Below are 8,640 nucleotides of genomic sequence, written 5' to 3'. Positions count from 1 at the left end.
CCACATCCAACCTGACAGAGCTTGAGAGGATCTGCATAGAAGAATGGAAGAAACTCCCCAAATACAGATGTGCCAAGCTTGTAGAGTCATACCCCAGAGGACTCGAGGATGTAATCGCTGGCTAAAATGTTTCAACAAAGTACTGAGTATAGAGTCTGAATACTTATGTAAATGTAATGTTTCAGTTTTATTATTTTTAATACATTTGCAAACAATTCTAAAACCCTGTTTTTGCTTTGTCATTATGGGGTATTGTGTGTAGATTGATGAGGAAGAAAGGGGGAAGGGGAAGTCTGTAATGTAACAAAATGTGGAAAAAGGTCAAGGGGTCGGAATACTTTCTGAATGCACTGTATTATACACTCACCGGCCAGTTTAGTAGGTACACCCATCTAGTACCGGTTGGGTCCCCCTTTGCCTCCAGAACAGCCTGAATTCTTCGGTGCATTCTACAAGGTGTTGGAAATGTTCCACAGGGATGTTGGTCCATGCTGACGCGATGTCATCAAGCAGTTGTTTCAGACTGGACAGCAGTACATTCATGCTGCGAACAGCCTGTTCCATCTCATCCCAAAGATAATCTATTGGGTTGAGGTCTGGGGACTGTGCAGGCCACTGAAGACAACTGAACTCGCTGTCATGTTCCAGGCAATGTTTTTCCACTCCTCAATTGTCCAGCGTTGGTGATCGCATGCCCAATGGAGCCACTTCTTCTTGTTTTTAGATGATAGGAGTGGAACCCGGTGGTCGTCTGCTGCAATAGCCCAACTGTGACGAGGATCGCCGAGTTGTTCATTCCGAGATGCCGTTCTGAACAACACTGTTGTACTGCGCCATTATTTGTCTGTTGTGGCCCACCTGTTAGCTTGCACAATTCTTGCCATTGTCCTTGGTCATTGTCCTGTTGTAATGTAAATCTTCGCCCCCAGTCTTAGGTAGTTTGCACTCAGAAGCAGGTTCTCATCAAGGATGTGCCTGTATTTGGCTGGCTTCATTGTTCCCTCTATCCTTACCATCTCCCAGTCCCTTTCACTGAAAAGCATGCCCATAGCATGATGCTGCCAGCACTATGCTTCGTCGGTATGGATTGTGTTAGACGGGCGATGAGCCTTGCCTGGTTTACTCCAGCCAAAACACTTTGCATTCAGACCAAATTTTTGTCTCATCAGACCACAGAATGTTTTGTCTTACGCTCTCAGAGTCTTTCACATGTCATTTTGCAAACACCAGGCATGCTGTCATGTGCCTTTTTCTCAGGAGTCATGATAAGTGAAGTGCTGTAGAGACTTGTCCTTCTGGCAGGTACTCCCATGTCAGCCAAGGAATTCTGTAGTTCTGTCAACGTGGTCATTGGGGTCCAGCAGCAACTATAGGCCAGGATCAGATGTAGTCCTACTTGTCAACTGTCAAGTTCTGTCAACTCCATTTCCATTTCTCTGACCATGGTCCTTCTTGTCCGGTTGCTCAGTTTGGTCGGACGGCCAGCTCTAGGTAGTCTAGGTAGTTCCATATTTAGTCAATTTCCCAATGATGGAGACCACTGTGCTCTTGGAAGCTTTCAACACTCTAGAATATTTTTAATCCCCTTTATGCCTCATCACAATTCTATCTCAGCGATCTATGTCCAGTTCGTTGGACTTCATGGTATAGTTTCTGCTCTGACAACTGTGGGACCTTATATACAGTTGTGCTTCTTTCTAAATCATGTCCAAACAATTGAATTGGGCACAGGAGGACTCCAATCATGTTGAAGCAACGTCGCACAGATGATCAAATGAAATTGGATGCACCTGAGCTCAATTTGGAGTGTCATAGCAAAAGGGTGTGTGATTACTTACAGTACCAGACAAAAGTTTGGACACACCTACTCATTCAAGGGTTTTTCTTTATTTTGACTATTTCCTACATTGTAGAATAATAGTGAAGACATGCTACTATGTCGTAACTAAAAATGTGATAAACAAATCAAAATATATTTTAGATTCTCCAAAGTAGCCACCCTTTGCCTAGGTGACAGCTTTGCACAAGCTTGGCATTCTCTCAACCAGCTTCACCTGGAATGCTTTTCCAACAGTCTTGAAGGAGTTCCCACATATGCTGAGCACTTGTTGGCTGCTTTTCGTTCACTCTGTGGTCTAACTCATCCCAGACCATCTCAATTGGGTTGAAGTTGGGTGATTGTGGAGGCCAGGACATCTGATGAAACACTCCATCACTCTCCTTCTTGGTCAAATAGCCCTATCAAAATCAAATCAAATCAATTTATAAAGCCCTTCTTACGTCAGCTGATATCTCAAAGTGCTATACAGAAACCCAGCCTAAAACCCCAAACAGCAAGCAATGCAGATGTAGAAGCACGGTGGCTAGGAAAAACTCCCTAGAAAGGCCAGAACCTAGGAAGGAACCTAGAGAGGAACCAGGCCATGAGGGGTGGCCAGTCCTCTTCTGGCTGTGCCAGTTGGAGATTATAACAGAACATGGCCAAGATGTTCAAATGTTCATAGATGACCAGTAGGGTCAAATAATAATAATCACAGTGGATGTCGAGGGTGCAACAGGTCAGCACATCAGGAGTAAATGTCAGTTGGCTTTTCATAGACGATCATTCAGAGTATCTCCACCGCTCCTGCTGTCTCTAGAGAGTTGAAAACAGCAGGTCTGGGACAGGTAGCATGTCCGGTGAACAGGTCAGGGTTCCATAGCCGCAGGCAGAACAATTGAAACTGGAGCAGCAACACGGCCAGGTGGACTGGGGACAGCAAGGAGTCATCGGGCCAGGTAGTCCTGAGGCATGGTCCTAGGGCTCAGGTCCTCCGAAAGAAAGAGAGAGAATTAGAGAGAGCATACTTAAATTCACACAGGACACCAGATAAGACAGGAGAAATACTCCAGGTATAACAGACTGACCCTAGCCCCCCGACACATAAACTACTGCAGCATAAATACTGGAGGCTGAGACAGGAGGGGTCGGGAGACACAGCCTATCACAGCCTGGAGGTGTGTTGGGTCATTGGGTAGCCATGCTGGTTGAGTGTGCCTTGAATTCTATATAAATCACTGAGTGTCACCAGCAAATCACCCCCACACCTCCTCATACATGCTTCACGGTGGGAACCACACATGTGGAGATCACCTATTCTGCGTCTCACAAAGACACGGTGGTTGGAACCAAAAATCTCACATTTGGACTCATCAGACCAAAAGACAGATTTCCACCGGTATAATGTCCATTGCGCGTGTTTCTTGGCCGAAGCAAGTCTCTTCTTATTGGTGTCCTTTTAGTATTGGTTTCTTTGCAGCAATTCGACCATGAAGGCCTGATTCACAGTCTTCTCTGAACAGTTGATGTTGAGATGTGTCTGTTACTTGAACTCTGTGAAGCATTTATTTGGGCTGCAATTTCTGAGGCTGGTAACTCTAATGAACTTATCCTCTGCAGCAGAGGTAACTCTGGGTCTTCCTTTCCTGTGGCGGTCCTCATGAGATCCATATTCATCATAGTGCTCTATGGTTTTTGCGACTACACTTGAAGAAACTTTCAAAGTTCTTGAAATGTTCCACGTTGACTGACCTTCATGTCTTAAAATAATGATGGACTGTCGTTTCTATTTGCTTATATAAGCTGTTCTTGCCATAACATGGACTTGGTATTTTAACAAATAGGGCCATCTTATATATGCCACACCTGCCACACTGATTGGCTCAAACTCATTAAGAAGGAAAGAAATTCCACAAATTAACTTTTAACAAGGCACACCTGTTAATTGAAACACATTCCATGTGACTACCTTATGAAGCTGGTTGAGAGATTGCCAAGAGTGTACAAAGCTGTCAAGGAAAAGGGTGGCTACTTTGAAGAATCTAAAATCTAAAATATATTTAGATTTGTTTAACACTTTTTTGGTTACTACATGATTCCATATGTGTTATTTTATAGTTTTGATGTCTTCACTAGTATTCTACAATGTAGAAAATAGTAAAAATAAAGAAAAACCCTTGAATGAGAAGGTGTGTCCAAACGTTTGACTGGTACTGTATGTAAATTAGATATTTCTTTATTTCATTAATAAATGTGCAACATTTTCCATGTTTTATTTGATTCATTACGATCCCCTGTAGCCAACGCCAATGGTGACAGCTAGTCTTACTGGGATTCCACACAAAATGAAAAAGACAAAATACTTTACAATCTACATACATTTAAAAACATTAACATGTAGTGTGTGTGTGCATCTATCAGTTACACATACAGTACATACAACAAGTAGGTCACATGGGGGAGAGGCATCGTGCCGAGAGGTGTTGCTTTATTTGTGTGTGGTGTCAAAGAAGCAGAGCAACTCTTTATTACAGACAGACCTGTTCCCACCTTTACAACCATTGAATCTAAATGTTTTGACAATTGCAGTTTACAATCTAAGGTAACAGAGTAATTTAGTCTCCTTCACTTGTTCAACAGCCACACCATTCATTACCAGATTCAGCTGAGGTCTAGAACTTTGTACCAAATACAATGCTCTTAGTTTTAGAGATGTTCAGGACCAGTTTATTTCTGGCCACCCATTCCAAAACAGACTGCAACTCTTTAAGGGTTACAGTGACTTCATTAGCTGGTTGCTGATGTGTATATGGTTGAATCATCAGCATACATGGACACACATACTTTGTTTATTGCCAGTGGCAGATCATTGGTAAAAAATAGAAAAGAGTAGAGGGCCTAGAAAGCTGCCCTGCGGCACACCGCACTTAACATGTTTGACATTAGAGAAGCTTCCATTACAGAAAACCCTCTAAGTTCTATTAAATAGATAGCTCTGAATCCACGATATGGCAGAGGTTGAAAAGCTATAACACATACGTTTTCTCAACAACAGGTTATGGTCAATAATATCAAAGGCTCCACTGAAATCTAACGGTACAGCTCCCACAATCTTCTTATTAATTTCAAAATTCTAACTTACAATGCTTTTCTTTCATTATGTGTTTTTTTTATGCATGAGTACGTTGGCTCACTGTTCGTTGTTGGCATTTCCTGCCTAAGTTGTTCCACTTTGCCAGTGAAGTAATCATTAAAATAATTAGCAACATCAAATGGTTTTGTGATGAATAAGCCATCTGATTTGATGAAAGTACATTTTTTCTTTCTGCCCAGACTTTCATTTAAAGTACTCAAGTTTTTTTTCATCATTCTTTACATCATTGATCTTGGCTTCATAATACAGTTTCTTCTTCCTTTTGTTGAGTTTAGTCACATAATTTGTCAATTTGCAGTAAGCCAGAGTTATTAGCCACTCCTTTTGCCCCATCTCTTTAAACCATACAGTTTTTCAATCCTCATCAATCCATGGAGCCTTAACAGTTCTAACAGTCTATTTCTTAAAAGGTGCATGTTTATCAATAATTGGAATAAGCAATTTCATAAATGTATCAAGTGCAGCGTCTGGATGCTCCTTATTAATCACATCAGAGAAACAAATATTTTAAACATCATCCACATAAGTCACAGCAAAATCTCTTGTATGATCTCTTTATACACCATTTTAAGCCCAGCTTGTGGAACTTTGGCTTTCCTGGATATAGCCAATATATTGTGATCACAGCATCCAATGGGTACGGTATTATGTGTAGATGGCTGAGGAATTATTATTTTTTCAATCCATTTTGAATTCAGGCTGTAACACAGACCTACGCCCTCCCCTTAACACCACACAACTTGACAGCTACCAGGCTAATAAGCGTAGAACTGACTCTTATCAGCCAACAGCGATCTTGATAAGTGTATATTCCAATGTAAGTAATTAGATTACGACTTCAGTCTTCGGGCCAACATAAATATTCTGCTCCACTGGGCAACAGGCTCTCTGAGGAAAAACACTACTCCATGCCTCCCTGGTTGAATTGAGATCAGAGGGTGAGGCGGTGAAGTAGTGTGAGAAAGACCGAGTGGCAAGGTCTTAGCCAGTGGAGAATGTCAGGGGACACATGAAGGGGACAAAGAGAAAAAAACGTAAGGTAGACGAACAGTACCTTGTGGGACACAGTATAGTATTGCATGAAGGAGATGGAGACAATTCAAAATAATGACAGAGTTATTTGAGTGACAGTAGTACCGTACCGGACTGCTGTTTTGACCTCTGCGGCATTGTGTATGTGATTGTCCTGGTGCAGGTAGCCATATTTCTCCAGGAAGCCCTGCAATAAACGTCACAGTATTTTTCATGAGACTCCCACACTTACTTGGTATTTAAACATTATGAAATCAGACACTAATTTAACTCAGCCTTGTAAACGTCAACTTTTTCCTTAGGGCCTCTCTACATGTCTTTAAAAAGCCATCTGGATATTTTTGTTGTTGTTGCATTTCATGTTATAGTCACTGTCAAGTAGTAGCATGGTAACTTTCCCCCTCATCCCTCTGGGTGACTGAGGAGAGGAGTTCTGGGTTCTGGACCACCCATCTAACAGAGAGATAGTAGAGACCCTCAGTTATCAGGTTCTAACTGCTGGGCTTGATGTTAACAGGAAGAGTTATGATTAGAGATGTGCTAGGGAAGAAATATAAAAATAAACAGATGACAACTCTGTTCAGAGGTGCTAAACACTCTCAGCTGGCGAACAGTAGACAATCCTGTGTGTGTCCGACTTCTTACACACAGGGAATGTGGAGAGAAAAGTTCCATTGTCCTTAACACCTTGGCAGAATCAAACCACATTTTTTATTATACTGGGATCCACTTTTAGCTTTTGCCTGTCTAATACAATATCAGTTGTCTTCTGAATCAATACTTTGCCTCATTTAATTGCACAACACAGCAATTTAGCAGTTTATGAAACCAGAGTTACCACAGATTGTTTCATACACCTATTTTGCCTCAGTACAACACAATTAAATTACACTGATCAAAACTGTAAAGCAACATGTAAAGTGTTGGTCCCATGTTTCATCAGGTGAAATAAAATACCCCAGAAATGTTCCACTCACAAAAAGCTTATTTCTCTCAAATGTTACATCCCTGTTAGTGAGCATTTCTCCTTTGGCAAGATAATCTATCCACCTGACAAGTGTGGCATATCAAGAAGCTGATTAAACAGCATGATCATTACACAGGTGCAACTTGTGCTGGGGGCAAAAAAAGGACACGAAATGTGCAGTTTTGTCACACAGCACAATGCCACAGATATCAAGTTTAGGGAGAATGAAATTGGCTCGCTGACTGCAGAAATGTCCACCAGAGCTGCTGCCAGATTGAATGTTCATTTCTCTACTATAAGCCACCTCCAACATAATTTCAGAGAATTTGGCAGTATGTCCAACCGGCTTCACAACCGCAGACCATGTGTAACCATACCAGCCCAGGACCCCCACATCCAGCTTCTTCACCTGCAGGAGTCTGAGACTTCACACAGCCATTGAAGAGTGGGACAACACTCCACAATCAACTATATGCAGAGATGTGTTGCACTGCATGAGGCAAATGGTGGTCACACCAGATGCTGACTGGTTTTCTGATCCACACCCCTACCTTTTATGTAATTTTTTATGGTATCTGTGACCAACAGATACATATCTGTATTCCCACTCATGTGAAACCCATAGATTAGGGCCCAAGTAATTTACTTCAATTGATTTGATTTCCTTTGGAAACTGTAACTCAGTAAAATCTTTGAAATTGTTCCATTTATATTTTTTGTTCAGTGTGTATGGAAATACTCTAACAGTATAACAAATGGAGTTGGGTAAAACGTTTAAAATGTTAGGCTATAATACTGAACAGGAACTGTAATGAAGGTGTTGTGGACAGTCAGTGTAACCAGTAGAATAGGATGCTCATTTTCATTTGGGTACTTATACCTGCCAGAATTTAGCTGTGGAATCTTGCTGGAAGGTCAAACGCATGCCAGAATTTGCACAGGTCACATAGGCAAAATAATAATCCACAAACCCATCCATCCCTGAATACAAGATGCATTAGATTCTAATGAATTTTACTCAATCTGAGATAGCCTACCGATCCATCTTAAAAACAACCAGACTAAATTGACAGTTGCTTTACGCATATGATATCTGGCTCAATTTAAGTGAGTCAAATTGCTATATTCATTAATCTGTATACAACAGCATCTACTAACTTTATCCTCACTAATTGGTCTTTTGACCAATCAGATCAACTCTAAAAAAGATCAGTGATTCTTCAAGACCAACTAGAGGAAAAAAGATCAGAATCGGCCTGCCTGTATAAATGCAGCCAGTGTTAAAATATCTTGTAACAAAAATAGGCTAATTCTAAAGTTGTAAACAAACTCAAAATACAAAAACGTACCTCTGCCTCAGAGGTCTCAACCCACCAGTCCGTTGACACTAGCATGCAAACCGTTGAATTGGATTATAACGGCGCTGGTACTCATGTGCCAATATGCCACAATTTATTCTGGTCCGAAGAGTCAAACTCATTGTATGACACTTGCAATATCCTTAGATTAACCCCACAGACATCACCATACATTTAAATCCAAATAAGATATTTCCAAGTACTGCTTGTCTAATGTGCAACAGCCAGGGCAATATCAATGTTTGTGATCTCAGTGTTGTGTAGGCTACACCGGCACACAAGCCACTCCTCTCCTAGTCATTTTGCTCAC

Source organism: Salmo trutta, chromosome 13 (genome assembly GCF_901001165.1).
Source record: "Salmo trutta chromosome 13, fSalTru1.1, whole genome shotgun sequence".
Classification (NCBI taxonomy): Eukaryota; Metazoa; Chordata; class Actinopteri; order Salmoniformes; family Salmonidae; genus Salmo; species Salmo trutta.
Note: the sequence above shows the minus strand (reverse complement) of the source record.